This window comes from Euprymna scolopes, chromosome 46 (genome assembly GCF_053919585.1).
Source record: "Euprymna scolopes isolate OS-2025 chromosome 46, ASM5391958v1, whole genome shotgun sequence".
In the NCBI taxonomy this organism is placed as follows: Eukaryota; Metazoa; Mollusca; class Cephalopoda; order Sepiida; family Sepiolidae; genus Euprymna; species Euprymna scolopes.
In genome coordinates, this window is record NC_136527.1 from 147674815 (window position 1) to 147700376 (window position 25562).

At 37.1% G+C, this 25562-nt stretch overlaps 1 long non-coding RNA gene across 1 annotated transcript; it reads right to left on the reverse strand.

Moving 5' to 3' along the window:
- Positions 1-861: 861 nt before the first annotated feature.
- Positions 862-8515, reverse strand: LOC145271025 (uncharacterized). Its single transcript, XR_013865659.1, has 2 exons — positions 7701-8515; positions 862-7615 (listed from the first exon to the last, which is right to left on the reverse strand). It is a non-coding gene; the product is annotated as an uncharacterized LOC145271025 (long non-coding RNA).
- Positions 8516-25562: the final 17047 nt, after the last annotated feature.

Consider the following 25562-nt stretch of genomic DNA (forward strand, 5'->3'; position numbering starts at 1 on the left):
CTTAATCGCCATATATATTTCATAAATTACTATATATATATATATTTGTTAGTACATTTTCAAGGGAGATAACTCTTATTTTTATTATCTCCCTTGAGAAAGCACACACATATATATGTATATATATACATGTATTTGTGAGTATATTTTCATATGGTTTCCTAAAGGTAACTCTGACTTGAATTATCTGCCTTGATTAATATCTGAGAAGTTCTTTTTGTTTTAACTTATTTTAAAGCGTTTATTTACTTTGGAACATAACAAGTGTTCAGGCTCAAATTAGAACAAGACCGAGGTGACTGTCATGAGACCGTCGTCTCCCTGCATATTAAAACAAAGCCAACCTCCATACGTAGTTAATTGTCACGTCGAAAATAGTAATATATCCAAAAATTACGAAAACTCTACAAGTGCAGAGTTCTTTATAGTTCAAAGTAATTTGTATGTTTGTTAAAAACTACTTCAAAAATGCTGTTTGACTTTTAAAGACAAAACCAATATTAAGTATTTAATGGTCATGCCGAAAATAGTAATATATCCAAAAATGACCAAAACTCACCAAGTGCAGAGTTCTTTATAGTTCAAACCAATATTAAGTAATTTTTTTTTTTTTTGCATACATTATTGCTGATATTCATGCTGCTCCTCTTTGATCAAATTGTCTCTAGGATGGATTAGGGCTGGGGGTCAGGGTTAGCTTTTTTTTTTTTTTATATTTGATATGTAATTCTATGTCGATTTTTTTTTAATGTTTTCGAGTATGCTGAAAACGAATATCACAGTTAAATTCGGGGCTTATAAATCGTTTACCAGATATCAATAAACATGATGTATAACAAATAGATAACACAGAAAATAGACTTATAGTTTTAAAAGGTTTATTAGAAGAAAAATATGTAACCCACAGTGGGGACCCTAACAGGTACTACCACTCCGGGTCAGAGTGGACCTGGGAGCAATGGTAATTAAAGGGTGGCTCCACACTCCCCAAGCCCGCTTATGGAGCTTTACCATCGGATACAGTTTAAGGTCATATCCAGGACCCTGAAGTGGCGGCGGCTATCCTGTTCTTGTAGAAATTTTGGATGGGAGTGGTCTTCTTCTGGGAGAAGTTTCGGCTGGTTGCTAAAAAAAAAAAAAAAAGAAAAAAGAGACAAGTTTTAATCCAACGGAAATGGAATCATGTCGCTACAAGTCCGAGTAATTTTGAAATGGATATATCTATAAAAGTGAAAGTGTACAACTTATAGTATAAACCATTGAAATGTTAGATATAGTTTCCTTGGCCATGGATCTAACGTAATAAATTCATATGACCCTTAATCAATAATGGTTACTGTGTCAAAGTTAAAAATAAAGGAAAAATATATATAAGTGTAATTATTACTTCACGCGACAAATAGCTAGGGGGTTGCTTTAATCCACGATGTATTTGTAAGTCATGCCGTGCTTTCTTTTCTCTAGCTTTAATTTAAACCTACGTCACTGCCAGTGGTCATACACGCAAACACGTAACGGGTTCTAGCCTTCCTCCCTGCTACCACGCGTTTTTCCTTGTTTGGCTCAACACAAAACCCCCAAACTCCCACGGCTAAAATGCTAGTTTTGTACAAAGTACTGAGATGCCAGACAATTATGCTAGTTTAGAACTTTCAGGTCCAAGTAATCAGCCACATTTTTCAGTTTTGGGGCATAAATATTACTGCAAAGGCGTGTAAAGGGCAAACTCGAATTTGAGCGCAATCGTTATTCTAATAATTGCTAATTTTTAATATGCCATTATTATTATCATTTTTTTATATGGATCAGCAAGATATTTTTAGAACAGCTTATCACTTATTCTCTGGTATATTTTTGGTTTTAAAGTATTATTTTAGTATTAGTGTTTAATCTTTCAGTATTTATACAATTTAACATTTTGATATTTACATTTATGTCGAGGTTTAGTGTTTATTATTTGATCAGTTATAATTTAATTTAGCGCTAATTTATAAGTTATGTTTTAGTATCTAATCATGATTTTTTTTGTTTTTAATTATTAGTTTTAGTTTTTATAGTTATTTAATATATTATAATTTATTAGAATATATTAACAGTAGTAAAATTATATTACTGATCCATAATGAAAATGATAATTATAGCTGGAACAATTATATCGAGAGCATTGCCAGGGCCGCTGCGAGGAAGGTGGGCTCTCTCTCAAGGCCACTATTCGCCCATGTATGGAGTATTGCTGTCATATTTGGGCTGGTGCATCGGCTACTAGTCTCTCACTCCTTGACAGGGTTCAAAAGAGAGTCGCAAATCTGATAGGCCCTAAACTGGCATCTAAGCTTCAGCCTCTGTCCCATCGTCGAAACGTTGCATCCCTCTGCCTGTTCTACAAGTATTATAATGGTGAATGCTCTGATGAACTGCAAGCACTTGTGCCCCCACAACGTAAACACCCTCGACAGACCTGACAAGCTGCAAAATCCCACCCCCACACTGTAGAGATCCCTACATTTAAAAGATCTTTCTACTCCAGTAGTTTCTTCCCCAGAACTGCTAGAATTTGGAATTCCATTCCAGGTCACTGCTTCCCCAACTGTACTGACATGCATAAGTTCAAGTGCAACGTGAACCAACACCTCCCTGCCCAAATCCCTACATAGTACCCTAGTAGATGTTTCCCCCTGATAGTGGCAAAGTGCCTTGTTTGGGGTGAAATTGTAATAAAAAAAAAAAAAAAAAAAATAGTAATGTAAATATTTGTATATAATTACAAAGCATATTGTTCATGCATTTACATACAAATCCACATGAACAAGGAAACCTATCTCTCTCGGCAAAAATGAGTTCAAACTGAAGAAATGTTATATATAATTGTTTTCGGCTAACTTTACCAAATCTGTGCGTATGGTAAAAATAAGTAAAAAAAAACAAGTAATGTTCAACGCTGCAAGAGAACTAGAAAGAGAATAAAAGTTAATAGACAGGATAAAGTCTGGAACAAAAAGAGAAAAAAGAAATTAGCGAAATTTATCAGGTGCGAAAAAAGCGAGTAATGTTCAACGGTACTGGAGAACAAGAAAAGAAAGGGCCAATTAGAAGCTGGAATCATCAAAATAGGGGTAGGCTATAGAAACAAAATTTTTCAAATAAATGCCAAAAGTGGCTTATTATATGTAAATAGATGGGAACAAAAAAATTGGAGGGTCGCTGGCCCCAAACGTGATTTGACCGCGTCAACACGTGAAAATGGCCCAAATTTCGGCCCCGAACACACTTAATCATTTATTGAAAGCCACAGGATGCATTTTTTGACTATAAATGCATTTGTATCATTAAATCTAACATTCCCATTGGCTATCTCACAAGTAGGGTTTTTTTTTTTTAGGGTATCTCAGAGTCCAAAATGGGTCAAAATTACCCCAAAACTAGCCAAAAATGGTTGGAAATCACGGATTTTCCAAAATGCACCTCCCAAGACACACAGGGTGCAATTTTTGACCATAAATGGCTCTATAAATTTAAATCTAACATTCTATCCCACCTATATAGGGCTTTTCAAGGTATCTTAAGGGTTCAAAATGGGTCAAATTTACCCAAAAATTAGCCAAAAATGAATGAAAATCACGGATAATCCCCAAAATGCAGGTATTATATCTCATCGGGCTCCTATAAAAACTCCTGTATGGCTTTTTACAGTTGGAAGACTTCCATTTGTATTTAGAGATCTTTGGGGGATGTAAAAAGGGTCAAAACAATCCAAAAATGACAAAATTACGCTTTACGGTACATAACATATGAATCATTAGTTCATTCATCAATGATACTGTTTAGAAACATTGTAACTTTACTACATCAACTTCTCAGAAAGTAATTAATTGTAAATTGAACATTGAATGTCAATAAAATGCTGTCCAAGAAGAGTCTGAATTCATAGTGTTCTCATAGTTACCCCAAAATTGATGAAAATGGCCCTCGATTCGCTATTTCTAGATTTGTAACCAATATATTGAATAACTTGATAAAAGCTATGAGTAATTAGCAAAGGAATTATTTTCTTATTTCAAGACACAGCTTCACTTCACATTACTTTAAAATCATTCAACAGTAAAATATCAATATAATGCATTAAATGTTGGCTGCAGCACAGGAATTTGCTACAGCTATTTTGATTGACTCCTGGAAATTCCGTGCACCAGTTCGCAGATTGTAAGTGACATGTGTTTGGCTGGCGATCTCGGTACATGGGACAGTGCTACGGATTGTACCCGATCTGTTTAATGAGTAGTTCAAATTGTTTGAGGTATCATGCTCTGGCACAATGAGCCATTTGCGAGAGAGAGAGACTTTTGATCGGCAAAGAATCTTCGTTCATGTACATCAAATTCATCAGGATTCACATCTTTTGAAAGTATATTGAGAAGGACATGGTGCTCTCGTTTCCATTTAATTATATTCACACGTCTGGAACCCTTTGCTTCGTAGACATCTTTATCGTAAATTTTTAGCCATCGATCAAGTTTATGTTTTATCCCAGGTATTGTAACATAACGAACATCACTTCCAAAGGCTTTCTGCCACAATTGTAGTAATCGCAAGGAGAACTGGTCAATATGATTTTTCTGTGTCGTGGTACCATATTTGGCAGCATGATGTTGCTGCACAGCTTGAACACATTCAGCCTCAGTTGGAAGAGAATCAAGCAGAAGATAAGTCCAATCGTCGTAATTATAATCTTAGTTCAATCAAATTCACAATTAATGCTATGCAATGTTATCGTGACTATTTAAAGATGCCATTCCATTGATACAGAAAGAAAACATTTCCTTATTTGGTAATTTTCCATCTATAACTCAAATTAAGCCCCTTTTTGACAACCTATGTTGATTCTTAGGGACTTTTTGACTCATTGGCTAAATCGGCCATATTTAGCCCCTTTTAAAGGTCCTTATACCCCTCATTAACAGTGCAAAAGTTAGGAGAGTGCCTGCTTCAAGCATTTCCCAACAGTTTCTGCCATGTAGAGGTGTCTTTGAGCCCATGGGATGTGCATTTTGGAAAATCTGTGATTTCCGACCATTTTTGGCTAATTTTGGGGTAATTTGACCCATTTTGGACTCTGAGATACCCTAAAAAAAAAAAAACCCTACTTGTGGGATAGCCAATGGGAATGTTAGATTTAATGATACAAATGCATTTATAGCGAAAAAATGCACCCTGTGGCTTTCAATAAATGATTAAGTGTGTTCGGGGCCGAAATTTGGGCTATTTTCACGCGTTGACGCGGTCAAATCACGTTTGGGGCCAGCGACCCTCCAATTTTGACCCGTTTGAACAAAATCACTTGTTCCCATCTATTTACATATAAATGAAGGTAATAAGCCAGTTTTGGCATTTATTTGAAAAATTTTGTTTCTATAGCCTACCCCTAATCAAAAGTCATTAGACAAAAAAGAAATCAAGTAAATAGGACATTATAAGAAAAAATTCATCAGGTGCTGTAAAGAAATGCTCTTTTAGAATCTTCAAGTCTCAACACTCATTAGTAAAAATAACTAAAAAAACAAGTAATGTTCAACGCTGCAAGAGAACTAGAAAGAGAATAAAAGTTAATAGACAGGATAAAGTCTGGAACAAAAAGAGAAAAAAGAAATTAGCAAAATTTATCAGGTGCGAAAAAAGCGAGTAATGTTCAACGGTACTGGAGAACAAGAAAAGAAAGGGCTAATTAGAAGCTGGAATCATCAAAAGTCATTAGACAAAAAAGAAATCAAGTAAATTAAGAAATTAACTGAAACCCATCTAAAACAAAGCAAATTCAGCAGCTGGTACAAAACAAGTGCTAAAAGGTGGTTTAGAGTCCTGAAGTCTCAACAATCACTAGAAAATTAGAAATAAATCAAGGTAGTGGTTGCAGCACCACCAAGACACATTGATACAATAAATGAAACCTTTATGAATTCGATGGGAAGTTGGAGTTGCTTATAAAAAAAAAAATATATTATTACTTACTTTAGGAATTTCTGGAACTGCTTCCAAGATGGGGATGAGAGGGGTCATGGGTGTTGCTGCTGCTGGTGCTGAAAACTTGAATAACTTTTTCTTTTTTTTTAATTGTTTTTTTCTTTTTTTGGTTTGTTTGTTTTATTTATTTTCCTTTAGATCACAGTATTTTATTTTTTGTGAAATTTTCTTTTTTTTAAAAATTATAATTAGAAGAAGATATCAATACTTACTTTATGACTTTCTGGAACTGCATCCAATATTGGGATGACAGGGTCATGGCTGTTGCTGTTGAAACCTGTAATAACTACTTGTATTTTGCATTATTATTTTTACATTTTTTTTTAGGTTTATTTTCCTTTAGATCACAGTATTTTATTTTTTGTGAAATTTTCTTTTTTTAAACAATTATAATTAGAAGAAGATATCAATACTTACTTTATGACTTTCTGGAACTGCATCCAATATTGGGATGACAGGGTCATGGCTGTTGCTGTTGAAACCTGTAATAACTACTTGTATTTTGCATTATTATTTTTACATTTTGTTTTCGGTTTATTTTCCTTTAGATCACAGTATTTTATTTTTTGTGAAATTTTCTTTTTTTAAAAAATTATAATTAGAAGAAGATATCAATACTTACTTTATGACTTTCTGGAACTGCATCCAATATTGGGATGACAGGGTCATGGCTGTTGCTGTTGAAACCTGTAATAACTACTTGTATTTTGCATTATTATTTTTACATTTTGTTTTCGGTTTATTTTCCTTTAGATCACAGTATTTTATTTTTTGTGAAATTTTCTTTTTTTAAACAATTATAATTAGAAGAAGATATCAATACTTACTTTATGACTTTCTGGAACTGCATCCAATATTGGGATGACAGGGTCATGGCTGTTGCTGTTGAAACCTGTAATAACTACTTGTATTTTGCATTATTATTTTTACATTTATTTTTTTCGGTTTATTTTCCTTTAGATCACAGTATTTTATTTTTTGTGAAATTTTCTTTTTTAAAAAAATTATAATTAGAAGATATCAATACTTACTTTATGACTTTCTGGAACTGCATCCAATATTGGGATGACAGGGTCATGGCTGTTGCTGTTGAAACCTGTAATAACTACTTGTATTTTGCATTATTATTTTTACATTTTGTTTTCGGTTTATTTTCCTTTAGATCACAGTATTTTATTTTTTGTGAAATTTTCTTTTTTTAAAAAATTATAATTAGAAGAAGATATCAATACTTACTTTATGACTTTCTGGAACTGCATCCAATATTGGGATGACAGGGTCATGGCTGTTGCTGTTGAAACCTGTAATAACTACTTGTATTTTGCATTATTATTTTTACATTTTGTTTTTGTTTTATTTATGTTACTTTAGTACATTGCATTTTACTGAGTGTATGTTAATTATTTTGTTAATTTTTATTAAAATAAAATACCTGTAACAGAAAAATAATTCTGGCTATGATCAAGCATGGGTGAATATTTTCGGTTAGACTTGCTAAAGTTGGTTAAAGGAAATATAAGCAGAAAGGAATTCGTTTTAATCACTAGCAACACAACGAAAGAAATACTTACCTGAGGATTGTGCTGATTCTAACTAGAAGCTGCAGTAATGGAAAAGAGGAAAATTAAACTTGTCAATTACAAAAACTGAAATCGAAAAGAAGAAACGCTTGATGCTTTACTCACCTCTGGCTGGTCGTGGTCGCCATCAAACTGAAAAAGGAGGGAAAGGGTGGAATCCACTAGTTACCAGGTACCGTACAGGAAAGGACAGTCTGGGCAGGTAGGTGATGATCTCCCCAAAGTGGAGCGCTACATAAAACATGCATTGCTACGAACATCCTCCGAAAAAGGCGGTTTCTACTCAGAATAAAAGGCGGAGCAGAAAACGGAAGTGTTCTCTCTACTCAACACGATTCCTAGAGAGATACCACAAGATTGTGCGTGAATGAGGAGGAGGTGATGAAAGCTCACAAAACTGCCATTCCTACTATCGTATCGGATATTATTAATCGGAGGTCCATCATTGCATTACCGCCCCAGCTCGTAGTTGATAGATAGTAGGAATAATATTACCAGCGCCCTTCAGGCAGCTTGTGAGAACACACAAACTAATGGTAGTATTACTCTAGTCGTTCCTGGTCGAATGGAGCCATGCATGCATTATGTAGTAACACGAGCACGTGTCGCCTGATAAGAAAGAGCGTAGGCTCACCCACTTGGGGAGATTCCCTATCCAGACTTGCACCTATTTGTACACCTGGAACCGGACTCAGAACCTCGACAATGAGAAGAGTCAAGGAGAGCAAGGTGTTGAACTACCTAAAGAGGTCACCATATAAAACAAGCGTTGCTGTGAACAACCTTCCAAAACGAGGGAAGGGACTTTTTGTTCTCTCTACCCAACAGGATTCCTAGAGAGATACCACTAGATTGTGCGTGAATGTGGAAGAGCCTATGAAAGCTCACAAAACTGCCATTCCTACTATCGTATCGGATATTATTAATCGGAGGTCCATCATTGCATTACCGCCCCAGCTCATAGTTGATAGATAGTAGGAATAATATTACCAGCGCCCTTCAAGCAGCTTGTGAGCACACGCAAACTAATAGCAGTATTACTCTAGTCGTCCGTAGTCGAGTGGAGGCACGCGTGAATTACATAGTAGAAACACGAGCACGTGTCGCTCCCTCTTCGGGGGAATTCGGAAAAGCGCACCTTGCGCTGCAGGTATTTGTTGAGCTGGGAGTTGACTCAACACCTCGACACTGAGAAAAGAGCTTTAGAAAAGCTCCAGATTAGTTACCTGCAAAGTCGAGGAAAGTTGGAGGACCAGGCCTGCGAAGGAGAACACACACAATTTGGGCCTTGATGGAAGCACACGGGAGAGAGGGAGGCCCATTTTTCTCTTTCGGGGGAGTGTTCTCCTTCCAGCCTGCTCGAGCACGTCTTTTCTGCTCGCCACATGCAAGCGTATAAAAAGACGACCAGATGACGGACGCAACAAACTCATGCCATCATTAACTGGATTTTGATCGGGTTCCGTACAACAAGGTGTTGAACTCCCTAAAGAGGGCACCATATAAAACAAGCGTTGCTGCGAACAACCTTCCAAAACGAGGGAAGGGACTTCTTGTTCTCTCTACCCAACAGGATTCCTAGAGAGATACCACAAGATTGTGCGTGAATGTGGAAGAGCCTATGAAAGCTCACAAAACTGCCATTCCTACTATCGTATCGGATATTACTAATCGGAGGTCCATCATTGCATTACCGCCCCAGCTCGTAGTTGATAGATAGTAGGAATAATATTACCAGCGCCCTTCAAGCAGCTTGTGAGCACACGCAAACTAATGGTAGTATTACTCTAGTCGTTCCTGGTCGAATGGAGCCATGCATGCATTATGTAGTAATAAAATAAAATACCTGTAACAGAAAAATAATTCTGGTTATGATCAAGCATGGGTGAATATTTTTGGTTAGACTTGCTAAAGTTGGTTAAAGGAAATATAAGCAGAAAGGAATTCGTTTTAATCACTAGCAACACAACGAAAGAAATACTTAACTGAGGACTTGTGCTGATTCTAACTAGAAGCTGCAGTAATACAAAAGAGGAAAATTAAACTTGTCAATTACAAAAACTGAAACCGAAAAGAAGAAACGCTTGATGCTTTACTCACCTCTGGCTGGTCGTGGTCGCCATCAAACTGAAAAAGGAGGGAAAGGGTGGAATCCACTAGTTACCAGGTACCGTACAGGAAAGGACAGTCTGGCCAGGTAGGTGATGATCTCCCCAAAGTGGAGCGCTACATAAAACATGCATTGCTACGAACATCCTCCGAAAAAGGCGGTTTCTACTCGGAATAAAAGGCGGAGCAGAAAACGGAAGTGTTCTCTCTACTCAACACGATTCCTAGAGAGATACCACAAGATTGTGCGTGAATGAGGAGGAGGTGATGAAAGCTCACAAAACTGCCATTCCTACTATCGTATCGGATATTATTAATCGGAGGTCCATCATTGCATTACCGCCCCAGCTCGTAGTTGATAGATAGTAGGAATAATATTACCAGCGCCCTTCAGGCAGCTTGTGAGAACACACAAACTAATGGTAGTATTACTCTAGTCGTTCCTGGTCGAATGGAGCCATGCATGCATTATGTAGTAACACGAGCACGTGTCGCCTGATAAGAAAGAGCGTAGGCTCACCCACTTGGGGAGATTCCCTATCCAGACTTGCACCTATTTGTACACCTGGAACCGGACTCAGAACCTCGACAATGAGAAGAGTCAAGGAGAGCAAGGTGTTGAACTACCTAAAGAGGTCACCATATAAAACAAGCGTTGCTGTGAACAACCTTCCAAAACGAGGGAAGGGACTTTTTGTTCTCTCTACCCAACAGGATTCCTAGAGAGATACCACTAGATTGTGCGTGAATGTGGAAGAGCCTATGAAAGCTCACAAAACTGCCATTCCTACTATCGTATCGGATATTATTAATCGGAGGTCCATCATTGCATTACCGCCCCAGCTCGTAGTTGATAGATAGTAGGAATAATATTACCAGCGCCCTTCAAGCAGCTTGTGAGCACACGCAAACTAATAGCAGTATTACTCTAGTCGTCCGTAGTCGAGTGGAGGCACGCGTGAATTACATAGTAGAAACACGAGCACGTGTCGCTCCCTCTTCGGGGGAATTCGGAAAAGCGCACCTTGCGCTGCAGGTATTTGTTGAGCTGGGAGTTGACTCAACACCTCGACACTGAGAAAAGAGCTTTAGAAAAGCTCCAGATTAGTTACCTGCAAAGTCGAGGAAAGTTGGAGGACCAGGCCTGCGAAGGAGAACACACACAATTTGGGCCTTGATGGAAGCACACGGGAGAGAGGGAGGCCCATTTTTCTCTTTCGGGGGAGTGTTCTCCTTCCAGCCTGCTCGAGCACGTCTTTTCTGCTCGCCACATGCAAGCGTATAAAAAGACGACCAGATGACGGACGCAACAAACTCATGCCATCATTAACTGGATTTTGATCGGGTTCCGTACAACAAGGTGTTGAACTCCCTAAAGAGGGCACCATATAAAACAAGCGTTGCTGCGAACAACCTTCCAAAACGAGGGAAGGGACTTCTTGTTCTCTCTACCCAACAGGATTCCTAGAGAGATACCACAAGATTGTGCGTGAATGTGGAAGAGCCTATGAAAGCTCACAAAACTGCCATTCCTACTATCGTATCGGATATTATTAATCGGAGGTCCATCATTGCATTACCGCCCCAGCTCGTAGTTGATAGATAGTAGGAATAATATTACCAGCGCCCTTCAAGCAGCTTGTGAGCACACACAAACTATTTTAGTATTACTCTAGTCATCCGTAGTCAAGTGGAGGCACGCATGCATTACACAGTAGAAACACGAGCACGTGTCGCTCCCTCTTCGGGGAAATTCGGAGAAGCGCACCTTGCACTGCAGGTATTTGTTGAGCTGGAAGTGTGGACTCAACACCCCGACACTGATAAAAGAGCTTTAGAAAGCCTCCAAACCAGTTACCTGCAAAGTCGGGGAAACTTGGAGAAGCAGGCCTGCGGAGGAGAACACGCTCAAATGGGGCCTTGGAAGCAAACGGGAGGGGTTAGGGTTAGGATAAGGGAAAGGGATAGGGTAAGGCCCATTTTTCTTTTTTTGTTCGGGGAATGTTCTCCTTTCAGCCTGCTCCTTCCTTAACACGTCTTCTTTGCTCGCCACATGCAAGCGTATAAAAAGACGACCAGATGACGGACGTCATTTCCTGGATTTTGTTTTGCCAGAGCCCATTTAGCCGTGTAGTTGTTGTTCAACTACAACGTTACACCCCCCTACCACGGTGAGGATAGGGTTGGACTTTAGGGGGGAAAATACACATCCACATTTACTAATCTTACTCTTGCAATGTTGTTGTAATAAACAAAAAATTAGGAAATTCTTTAATGATTGCATTTTCGTAATTTTGGGATATGTTACGATTGTCGACTACAACTCAGTAGCTAGGATTCTTTTTTTTTTTTTTTTTTTTAAATATCAATTCGAAATGGCGACCGATTCTCTCTTTAACACGGTAAGTTCGGGAAAAGGTGTTATAAATAATAAACTAGACAAAATACTATTAAAAAACCACCCAATATATGTCAAGTTATGTCACGTTAACATATATTGAGCGAATTTCTAACAGTATTTTGTCTGGTTTATTATTTATTACATCTTTTTCCGAACTTACCGTGTTAAAGATAGAGTCGGTCGCCATTTTGAATTTTCCAATATATCGGTAAACACTGTTTTTTCGAGCTGAATAAACATGTTTAATTTAATAAAAACACGAAAATTATATACAGTTTGGTAAAAAAGTAATTTATCTTGCCTTTGATAACATTTATTTGTTATATATTTGTTTTTTGACAACTGTTTCGAATCTATGTGTCCAGTCCAGTACTAATACACACCCGGTTATTCTATATTAAATAAATACTGAAATCAAATTATGAATAAAAAAAAAATATAAAAAAACTGAACTAATTTGGTGGGCTGAAATAAGGAACCAAGCAGAGAGCCGATGCGAGGTTAAAGAGACAGACAGACAGAGGATGTAGTTGGAGAGATACAGTACAGCTAGATAGATAGATAGACAGACAGACAGAGAAATATTTTTAATTTAAATCTAAATTAACGTCTTCTTATTTAATTTGTTAGGTGAAAGTCTACATATAATATTATTTAAACAAATAAAATGAGTAAACGGTCGGTAATTTCCGTAACGCCGACCACAACACTCGTGAAATTCCGTGGAGACAAGTTCTTCAAGGGAGACAATCAAGATTTCCGATTATCTGCCCTTGATTTCTTAGTCTGCCTTTTGCTTATACGCCATATCAACCCTTTTCCAGGTTATTTAATGGCGATTTCAGTATTTTGGAATGAAAATGCTTTTTATAGAATAATTTTTTTTTTTTTTTTTTTTATTTATGATTAAATAAGCGACGTGGTTATTCTATATTAAATAAATGCTGAAATAAAATTATAAATAAATAAAAAAATACAATATAAAACCATCGATAATTTAACACATATTCTCAAACAGAAGATTAATACTCGATTTAAAGTTTGCAGCAAACGATTAAAAATACAACAAATTATAAATAAATATACATTTTATTTGACAATGATATCTGTAAAAAAAGGAAACGTGTAGTATCTGTTCTTTTTTTTTTTTTCGTTTAATGACATGAAATAATTATAGGGTTTGTATTACTGTACACATAGATTCGAAAAAGTTGTCAATAAACAAATATATAACAAATAAATGTTATCAAAGGCAAGATAAATTACTTTTCTACCAAACTGGATATAATTTTCGTGTTTTTATTCAATTTAACATGTTTATTCAGCTCGAAAAGCATACAGTGTTTACCGATGTATTGGAAAATTCAAAATGGCGACCGACTGTCTCTTTAACACGGTAAGTTCGGGAAAAGGTGTTATAAATAATAAACTAGACAAAATACTATTAAAAAACCACCCAATATATGTCAAGTTATGTCACGTTAACATATATTGAGCGAATTTCTAACAGTATTTTGTCTGGTTTATTATTTATTACATCTTTTTCCGAACTTACCGTGTTAAAGATAGAGTCGGTCGCCATTTTGAATTTTCCAATATATCGGTAAACACTGTTTTTTCGAGCTAAATAAACATGTTTAATTTAATAAAAACACGGAAATTATATCCAGTTTGGTGGGCTGAAATAAGGAACCAAGCAGAGAGCCGATGCGAGGTTAAAGAGACAGACAGACAGAGGATGTAGTTGGAGAGATACAGTACAGCTAGATAGATAGACAGACAGACAGACAAATATTTTTAATTTAAATCTAAATTAACGTCTTCTAATTTTTTAATTTGTTAGGTGAAAGTCTACATATAATATTTAAACAAATAAAATGAGTAAACTTTTTTCGTAATTTTTGGACATCTTACTATTGGCGACTTTACAAGTGAGTGTGTAAATCAATTTTAACGTCATTCGACTGTTAGGTGGAAAGCACACATAAATACGACGTTAATATTTCACACCGGTGGTCAATAAACTGCACGAGTACTCAAACATCTCTCAACCAAACAAAGGTGAAAAAAACTAAACAAATAAAATCAGTAAACGGTCGGTAATTTCCGTAACGCCGACCACAACACTCGTGAAATTCCGTGGAGACAAGTTCGTCAAGGGAGACAATCAAGATTTCCGATTATCTGCCCTTGATTTCTTAGTCTGCCTTTTGCTTATACGCCATATCAACCCTTTTCCAGGTTATTTAATGGCGATTTCAGTATTTTGGAATGAAAATGCTTTTTATAGAATAATTTTTTTTTTTTTTTTTTTTTTTATTTATGATTAAATAAGCGACGTGGTTATTCTATATTAAATAAATGCTGAAATAAAATTATAAATAAATAAAAAAATACAATATAAAACCATCGATAATTTAACATATATTCTCAAACAGAAGATTAATACTCGATTTAAAGTTTGCAGCAAACGATTAAAAATACAACAAATTATAAATAAATATACATTTTATTTGACAATGATATCTGTAAAAAAAGGAAACGTGTAGTATCTGTTCTTTTTTTTTTTTTTCGTTTAATGACATGAAATAATTATAGGGTTTGTATTACTGTACACATAGATTCGAAAAAGTTGTCAATAAACAAATATATAACAAATAAATGTTATCAAAGGCAAGATAAATTACTTTTCTACCAAACTGGATATAATTTTCGTGTTTTTATTCAGTTTAACATGTTTATTCAGCTCGAAAAGAATACAGTGTTTACCGATGTATTGGAAAATTCTAAATGGCGACCGACTGTCTCTTTAACACGGTAAGTTCGGGAAAAGGTGTTATAAATAATAAACTAGACAAAATACTATTAAAAAACCACCGAATATATGTCAAGTTATGTCACGTTAACATATATTGAGCGAATTTCTCAAAGTATTTTGTCTAGTTTATTATTTATTAATAAATCTTGCGCATTTGGGGTAACGTACCCCTCCTGCCTGGCATCGTGGCGGTTGCACTGGCCGCTGACGCAGACCAAAGTGTAGTGGGGGAAAAGAAAACCCAGGGGAATGGAGGGGGAGGAGCGGACTTTGAAGAAATTAGAGTTTTTGACTTCCCCTCACGGGGATGTCGGGTTAGCAGCTCAGATCCCCCCGCGAGGGGGGGAGAGCAGAGAAGAAAGACGCAGTGGGTGCTAGCGGGCCAGAGTGCCGCGTCGCAATTAAGAGAGAGAGGGGATAGGAATCCCTGCCCACAGAGGGGAGCAGAAACGAAGCACCCGCCCTACCCCACGTCACCCTACCCACTAACTTACCCCAACGGAAGCGAGAAAGAGAGCCCTGTCTGCTCGATCCACTGGGAGAGCAGCGAAGATAGATAAAGTTTGGGCCTGGCAGGTCAGTGCTGCTCAGGCAATTAAGTGTGGAGAAATTAGACCATCCCCTGTCTCTAGAGGGAAGAGACCGGAACGAAGAAAAAACGCATGCAAAAAACCAACAAAAGCAGGTCTCAATTACCAGCTAGTGGTGTTGGTCCCGAGATTCCAGTCTCCCAAAAAAGGGGATCGGTTTCCGGGTCCAAGCTCCCAACTACCCACTAACTTACCCCAACGGAAGCGAGAAAGAGAGCCCTGTCTGCTCGATCCACTGGGAGAGCAGCGAAGATAGACAAAGTTTGGGCCTGGCAGGTCAGTGCTGCTCAGGCAATTAAGTGTGGAGAAATTAGACCATCCCCTGTCTCTAGAGGGAAGAGACCGGAACGAAGAAAAAACGCATGCAAAAAAACAACAAAAGCAGGTCTCAACTACCAGCTAGTGGTGTTGGTCCCGAGATTCCAGTCTCCCAAAAAAGGGGATCGGTTTCCGGGTCCAAGCTCCCACAAATGTGGAGTCGGTCCTTGCTAACGAAGGTTAGTATGAAAACACCTTAACCTATCCAGAAACCCGGTGGCGGACAGTTTCGTAACTGAGAGAACAGATACTACACTTTGATCTTGTCACGAGGGCCGAGAAAGTCGTGGAAAATTCAATACATAAAATCAACAGCTTTAATTTCTATGAATCGTCATTCGCGTATCGGTGCGAAGTCAAGTGTCGGCGTTAGAAAGCCGTTCTTAACATGGAGAGATTGGGATACGGCCATTCCGAAAGTCGTTCTTAAAATGGAGAGAGGAGGGCGTTTTGTAACCATTCCGTACAAGCATCTAACAATTTAATAACAACCATCAAATGTTAAATAAAAATAAGATCAATAAAAAAATAAATAAAAATAAAAAAACATCAAATCAAATAAAAACAACGATCAATGTGTCATATCTGTTAACGAAAATATTTTTTTTAATTATTAGCAAATAATTCAAAGTGTAGTATCTGTTTTATTATTATTAATGACAGTTTAAAGGCTCCAAAATCACTTTCGAATTCAACATCAACTGTCGCATTAACTCGCATCCCTACAATTCTGAAATCTCGTCCCAATAGTGTAGAAGCGCCCATTTCAACCTAATAACATGGATTTCAATATCTAATAAAAAACATGTACTAATTTTTATACAAATACAGAAAAAAGAAACGGTTACTACGTTTAGCCAGAAAGACATAATTAGTAATTATGCATTTATGTTACCGTGTTTTTGTATTTGCATTTCCTTTTTTGTTTTGTTTTTTTCGTTTTTTCATTTGAAATTCAAGTTTCACGACAACTTGATTACAATGTTAGAATACAAAGAATAGATTTCTAAATAACACCGTTTTTATTTCGGCACGGTAGCATAACTGCATATACTTTTGAAGGTTTTTGTTTTTTTCCTATTATAATCATACGTATATTTTGTGTCTATGACGTAACTGTTCCTTAGTTCGTCTTTATCAATGTTACAGCATATTCCAAATATCACATCCATCTGTAGAGTGGTTTATTTAAGTGATATTCATTAACAAATATAGGGTTTGTATTACTGTACACATAGATATAAATTATATTGAAAATTATATATAAAGAACGAAATGTGTAGTGTCTGTTCATTTTTTTTTTTTCGTTTAATAACACGAGGTAATTATAATAACTTAAATAAAATATCATTTTTTTTTTATTATTCACTTTAAACATTAAAAAAAAAACAAGATTATTATTTTACATAAAAGAAATGCTGAAATAAAATCACAAATTATACCAAAAATTACTTATCTTTCTTCTAGTGAAAACTCCCAGTAAAAATACATGTGTCTCTAACCACGACGTTTCGTGAAATGGCAAATTCCCCCCAAACATATTTCTTCCCGCGTTTATTTCATGTGAGCACGAGAGAGAGAGAGAGAGAGAGAGAGAGAGAGAGAGAGAGAGAGAGAGAGAGAAACAGAGAGAGGGGGGAGAAAGAGAGAGAGAGACAGAAAGAGAGAGAGGGGGAGAGAAAGACGGAAAATAATGAAATTATGAAAGTAATAAAACAATAAAACTTCCACCCACACACCCACACACTCCGCACGTGTTTGCACTCTTGCCCGGGGTCAAACGGAAGTTAAATGAAATGTCGTCAAAGTTTTGTTTCTGTCATGACGTGGCGAAGGGTGGGGGTATGAAGCGAATTTGAAATTCAACGAATTTTATTTCAACGCGCCAATTCCTCCCCCTCCCACCGCCTCCCTCTTTCGGATCGTAAAAATAACTGTTTTTTTTTTGTTATTAAATTGTATTTTTTTAAGAAATCGTTACCTTAAAAGTTCAGAAAGCCATTCTTAATGTAGAGAGGATCATGTTAACTATTCTGTCCAATAATTTAATAAGCAGAAGATCTGATAAAAATTCAATTTAACTTGTATTAACACTTTCAATCTCTCCATGATAAGAACGGCTTTCTGAAAAAAAAACACCTCACAATCTGGAAAGCCGTTCTTACCATGGAGAGATTGGGCTCCCCCCAATTCCGAAAGTCGTTCTTAAAATGGGGAGAGGAAGGCGTTTTGTAACTATTCCGTACAGTCACCTAACTATTTAATAAAAAAAAAACATCGGGTTTGTATTACTGTACACATAGATTCGAAAAAGTTGTCAAAAAACAAATATATAACAAATAAATGTTATCAAAAGGCAAGATAAGTTACTTTTCTACCAAACTGGATATAATTTTTGTGTTTTTATTCAAGGTAACATGTTTATTCAGCTCGAAAAACATAGTGTTTACCGATGTATTGGAACATTCAAAATGGCGTCTGATTCTCTCTTTAACACGGTAAGTTTGGGAAAAGGTGTTATAAATAAAAAACTATACACAATACTACTAAAAACCCGCCGAATATATGTCCACCTATGTCACGGTAACATATATTGATCGAGTTTGTACAGTATTTTATCTGGGTTTTTATTTATAACACCTTTTCCCAAACTTACGGCTGAATAAACATGTTATATTGAATAAAAACACGAAAAATATATCCAGTTGGGTAGAAAAGTAACTTATCTTGCCTTTGATAACATTTATTTGTTATATATTTGTTTTTATTACAACTTTTTCGAATCTATGTGTACAGTAATACAACACCAAAACATTAAATGTTAAATGAAAATAAGATCAATAAAAAATAAATAAATATAAAATACATCAAATCAAATAAAATAAACGATCAATGTGTAGTATCTGTTAACGAAAATATTTTTTTATATACACGTTGACTTGCCTTGGTCTATAGAATCTAACTCTCATTCAGGTATGCTGAAAACGAATATCGCAAGGAAAAGTAGCTAAGACAAATAGTTTTAGAGCAAGTTTTATTAATGCGTGTATTGTGAAATGTAAATCACTGGCGACCATGTTTGAACAGTTTGAACAGGCGGCGTATGAAAGGGGCCAACTCTCAGTTTGTTCAGGTATGCTGAAAACGAATATCGCAGCAGAACTTAAAACACTTGTTCAAGTACGTAGAAGAGTAACTTATCTTGCCTTTGGTAACATTTATATATTATATATTTGTTTTGTATATCAACTTTTACGCTTGGTTGTCTTAACTCCGAAGGATTAACCTTAGAATTTCCACAGGTCTCATTAGTTAAAACGAATTATTTCGCGGTCCAAATTGGCGTGAAATAAACAAATCTGACTGACACAGGGTTTGCCATTTCCGGTTGTCGCCGCCGACAACGCTCTTATATTTACAATCGAAAGCGTCGCCAAGTCCGTTCGTCGCTGTGTCTGTGTGTGTACCTATTTACTATGCCTCCCCACGGGACAGAGTTAGACACCAGGGTCGTTTTTTTAACGTGGAGAAAAGGTACAAAAATAAAAACTGTCTCAGTCGTGAAGGATTTCTCCTCCACCGAAAGAGAACAAGAAATAGAAGTGCAGCATCTGAAGAACAGATGGTATTTATTTGCTCCCCCACCACCGAGCAAATTAGGCACAAGGCCGATTTTTAATGTGAGGACTGAGGGGGAAATGGGGAACAACTCCCCGGGGAGTAGGGGAGCGGGATGGTGACAATTGGTATGAAGGGTTACCCCTACATTGACCAAGGTCTTATATGTGGGGTCAGCCCCATATACGGTCTTTGCTGGCAGTATCTGCCGGAACAGATGGTATTTATTTGCTCCCCCACCAAGCAAATTAGGCACAAGGCCGATTTTTAATGTGAGGAGTGAAGGGAGGGGGAAGGGAAAAAGGGGACCAGCTCCCGAGAGGTGGGAAATGGGAGCTGGTTAATGGTCAGGCATGTGGGGTTGCCCCCACATCTGGTCTTTGCTAGTCATAGCTAGTCATAGCCTGCAGTATCTGCCGGAACATCTTGTCACGAGGGCCGGCAAAGTCGTAAAATTCAATACATAAAATCAACAGCTTTCATTTCTATGTATCGTCATTCGCGTATCGGTGCGAAGTCGAGTGTCGGCGTTCTTGTCTCATTGAAGGGGAAGTAAGTTTTTTAACACAGTTGCGTTGGAAATGCATTTCTGCACGTGCATGGCTGGACGATAAGAATAACATTACAAATAAAAACAATAATTATTATCTTCAAGTCTCTTCTTAAAGGGGCTTTTCGGCTGGCTACGAAGTTACAACTAGCTAATCGACACTCGACACTGTCAATGAGTTATGCGAAACAGACGGACTGTTCCGCTGTATCACAGTTATTAAGTGTGGTTAGACTGAAACTCATTAAAGCCAGTAATCTAAGTTTCAACTTGCTAATAGACATTCGGCACTTTCAATGAGTTATGCGATCACCGCCACTTGTCCAAAAACGGACTGTTCCGCTGTATCACAGTTATTAAGGGTGGTTAGAGTGTAACTCATCAGAGCCAGTAACCTAACTTACAACTAGCTAGTTGACATTCGACACTGTCATTGAGTTATGCGATACACTGCTAATTGTCCAGAGACGGACTGTTCTACTGTATCACAGTTGTAAAGGGTGGTTAGACTAAAACTCATAAGAGCCAGTAATCTAATTTACAACTAGCTTATCGACAGTAGACATTTTCACTGAGTTTACGTGTGTGTGTGTGTGTGTGTGTGTGTGTGTGTGTGTGTGTGTGTGTGTGCTTCGTTAACATTCGGACTGTCATTTTAAAATCGTTCGGGTATGCTGAAAACGAATATCGTAAGGAAAATTAGCACAGACACGTAGTTTTCGATTTATTAATGCGTGTATTTTGAAATGTAAATCACTGGCGACCATGTTTGAACAGGCGGCATATGAAAGGGACCAACCTTCAGTTTGTTGAGGTATGCTGAAAACGAATATCGCAAGGAAAATTAGCAGAGACAAATAGTTTTGGAGCTAGTTTTATTAATGCGTGTATTTTGAAATGTAAATCACGGCGACCATGTTTGAACAGGCAGCATATGAAAGGGGCCAACCCTCAGTTTGTTCAGGTATGCTGAAAACGAATATCGCAAGGAAAATTAGCACAGACAGACGAATAGTTTTCGAGATAGTAATGCGTGTATTTTGAAATGTAAATCACTGGCGACCATGTTTGAACAGGCGGCATATGAAAGCGGCCAACCATCAAGTTGTTCAGGTATGCTGAAAACGAATATCGCAAGGAAAATTAGCAGAGAATGACCGACTACTAGTTTTGGAGCTTGTTTTATTAATGCGTGTATTTTGAAATGTAAATCACTGGCGACCATGTGTGAACAGTTTTAACAGGCGGCATATGAAAGGGGCCAATCCTCAGTTTGTTCAGGTATGCTGAAAACGAATATCGCAAGGAAAACCAGCACAGACTGACTATAGACTCACCATCAAAGTATTGAAATATTTTTTATTTTATAAAGGAATCACTACTTATCAAGCCCCAGAGGCCACTCGAGGATAAGGGTTAAAGTGTGTACATACAGTAGTCAATGGACAATATCATAGTAATCGTTAGAAGTGTAAATTTGGTAAATTGGATTATTTAAGAGGAACGGCTCATCAAGAACTTGTTTACATTGGACTTGAAGACGACGAAATAAAAATATAAAGTTGAAAGAACTAGCAAAAAATATCATTTTAACGATGCATTTCAAATCGTAAACTGCCTGTTTACATTTTTTTTTACATTTTTCGAAGATAATAAAAAGTGTAAAAAAAAGCAAACCTTTAGAATCCTAAAAAGATCTCCCGGGAGCATTTTTGCAACATGAAAAATATACAAACCAAAATAAAGAGAGGAGGCAACCCTGCTCAAAAATATGGCTTATTACATCGCCTAAAAAAAGAAGAAGAATCGGTGGCTCCGTGGGGAAGTAAATTGTATTCTTTTTTCTAACTTAGTTTTAAAAAGTTTTTATTGCTAACATTTATTTTCATGAACTCTAACCACACCTCACAACCCTAATCCGGCCGGTCGGGGAAAAACGTTTTTATTTTTTTAAATTTTCGTGAATACGACAACACACATACGCACGCATGTACACACATACACACACACACACGCACGCACACATAAGCATATCGCTTGTAACCAAGCTAAAGAAGAGAGAGAGAGTGGGGGAAGGAGAGAAAGGATCGTACGTGCCGGGGTCAAACAGAAGTTAAATGAAATCGATTATAAATCGCTCGACAAAGTTGTGTCAGAACTTTTTATTCTATGAAACTTAAGATTAATAAAACGAAATAATCGTGACCCGTGGAAATTTCATGGCGAATATTTCGCATTCAAGAGAACAAAACGAAAAAGTAGTGAACAAATAAATATATAAGAAAATGAATGTTACCAAAGGCAAGGTAAGTTACTCTTCTACCTAGATCACATTTTTGTTGTTTTAACTTATTTTAAAACGTTTATTTAACACAAACAAAAGTAGCGCACGGTTTTAAGTTAGAACAATAAAGAAGTGTCTGACATTTTACAGACATCTTGTGAGACTCGATAATCGCTCCAAACTCGAAAATTAAGCAAAATACTGGTAGGAACACATCCAATAAATGTCAGCAAACGTTCGAACATGTTTTCTTTTTCACATTAGCGAAACACTTATCAGAGAAAAAGCGAAAATGAGAAGCAAACACAAATGAAGAAGTCGGTTTTTATCGTTGAGCACAAAAACAACAAAAAAAAGAGTATCTAATCTAATAGGCCCCGTGCGTGCTATAGGTCAATCTCCAACGTCTGTCCCATCGCCTCCTCGGTGTTGCATCCCTGTTTACAAGTACTTTAATGGGATGTGCTCTGATGAACCCATAGCACTTATACCAGTGCCCGGAAAACTTGTCCAGAGAAAACTCGTCTCCGGAAAAACCGTACCCGGAAAACTCGAACCGTCAGTTTTTTCAGGTATGCTGAAAACGAATATCGCAAGGAAAATTAGCAGAGAAAAATAGTCTTGGAGCTAGTTTTATTAATGCGTGTATTTTGAAATGTAAATCACTGGCGACCATATATATATATATATATATATATATTATATTTTTAACTTTTTATAACTTTTTAAATTACCGGGTGCTAACCCCTCTCTCTCTCTCTCTCTCTCTCTCTCTCTCTCTCTCTCTCTCTCTCTCTCTCTCTCTCTCTCAACGACGCACACACCCACATACACACACACTTGCATAAACACACACACACACACGCCCACGTTCACTCTTCAAACTAAACAAATTTAACTCAGCACACACACACACACATACACACACTCGCATAAAGACACCAACACACACAAACACAAAGTATTACTCTGTGTGTGCGTGCGTGCGTGCGTGCGCGCATATCACGCCACATTCACTCTTCAACTAAACAAGTTTAAATCAACCAATGAAAAGGCAGCTAGGTAACACAAACTCCATAAAAGGTAAAAAGGTTGCGACATCGACTGCGAACTGTTCGGTTTTTCCCGGAAAAGTTAACGGTTTTCACGGCGATGGTGAAATATAAAAAGAGGCCTAAAACGGGCTGTAAATTCAGTTTGGACCCTGGCAGCGAGATGAGTTCCGGAAGAATAGATGACCAGCCAGTCGACCCAGCTAAGCCGCCGCCCTGCCGCTCCTCTGTCTACTTCTCTGATGTCAAAAAAAAAAAGGTATTTCTTGTCGTTTCAAAGTAGATGACGCATTTATTTCAGTTGTGTAAACTGCACAAGTGTTCAAATGAACGTTGTTAGTATGAGCACAGTTCATAAACACGTCGAATTTCTTTTCAAATTTCGACACTTGTGTAGTTTACACGATTTTAACGTTTAACGTCTTTTTATATTTTATTATACTGTTAGAAAGCCAGCCAACAAATATTACCGTGACAATTGTGCAGTTTATAGACCATGCTGTTCTTGGTTAAAATATTTAAATTTAAATCTAAATTAACGTCTTTTTTTTTTAATTTGTTAGATGAAAGCATACATATAATATTATTTAAGGGTGGTCAATAAACTATAGAATTACCGTGACAATTGTGCAATTTATAAACCGTGCTGTTCTGGGAAAAAAATATTAAAATTTAATCTTAATTAACGTCTTTTTTTTTTAATTTGTTAGATGAAAGCATACATATAATATTATTTAAGGGTGGTCAATAAACTATAGAATTACCGTGACAATTGTGCAATTTATAAACCGTGCTGTTCTGGGAAAAAATATTAAAATTTAAATCTAAATTAACGTCTTTTTTTTTAAATTTGTTAGGTGAAAGCATACATATAATATTATTTAAGGGTGGTCGATAAACTATAGAATTACCGTGACAATTGTGCAGTTTATAATCCGTGCTGTTCTGGGGAAAAAATATTAAAATTTAAATCTAAATTAACGCCTTTTTTTTTAAATTTGTTAGATGAAAGCATGTATATAATATTATTTAAGGGCGGTCCATAAACTGTAGAATTACCGTGACAATTGTGCAGTTTATAAACCGTTCTTTTATTGGATAAAATACTGGATGTGTATTTTCCCCCCTAAAGTCCAACCCTATCCTCACCGTGGTAGGGGGGTGTAACGTTGTAGTTTAATAGCTACACGGCTAAATGGGCTCTGGCAAAAAAAAAAAAAAATCCAGAAAATGTCGGCATTAGTTTGTTGCGTCCGTCATCTGGTCGTCTTTTTATACGCTTGCATGTGGCGAGCAAAAAGGCGTGATGGGGGCAGGCTGAAAGGAGAACAATACCCGAAAGATGTAAACCGAACGAAAGAGAAAAATGGGCCTCCCTGCAAGGCCCCGTGTTCTCCCCAGCCTGCTCCCAGTTTCCCCGACTTTGCATGCAACTGGTTTTGAGCTTTTGGAAAGCTCTTTTCTCAGTGTCGGGGTGTTGACTCCACTTCCAAGTTAACAAATAGCTGCAAGTCTGGGTACGGTCCGATTGGTTCCGAAGCTCTTCCGCTGTGAGGTGCGCTTTCGAATCTCCCGAAGGGGGCTACCCTCTAAGCAGGCGACACGTGCTCGTGTTACTATGTAATGCAGGCTTGCCTCGACTCGACTAAGGACGACTAGAGTTCGACTAGATTGTGTGCTCACAAGCCGCTTTAAGGCCGCTTTTATTATTCCTACTGTCTAGGAACTCCGAAACGGTATGGTAGTGCAATTATATATGACCGTCCTCCAATACGAAATGGTAGTGCAATTATATATGACGGTCCTCCGACATGACAGTAGGAATGCCAGTTTTGTGAGCGATCATCGCCGTCTTATGAACACAAACTATTGGTATCTTTACGAATCCTGTTGGGTAGAGAGAACACCTCTGTTTTCTGCTCCGCCTGTTATTCTGAGTAGAAACCGCTTTTTAGGAGATGTTCGCAGCAAAGCTTGTTTTTATATAGTGCCCCTCCTTTCGGGAGTTCATCACCTCGCTGCCCAGACACGAGCTTTCCCCGGTGGAACCTCTCTTTTTTTCTTTTTTTATTTATTTTACTTTCCAGTTTCATGGCGAACGAACAGTCACGAGCAAGTGGTCTGCACCGACAGGAAGATGAGTATAGTATCACCCTTTCTTCTTTCTATTTCGATTTCAGTCTTTGTGATTTGATAATTTAATTTAACTGTTTCCATTGTTCCAGCT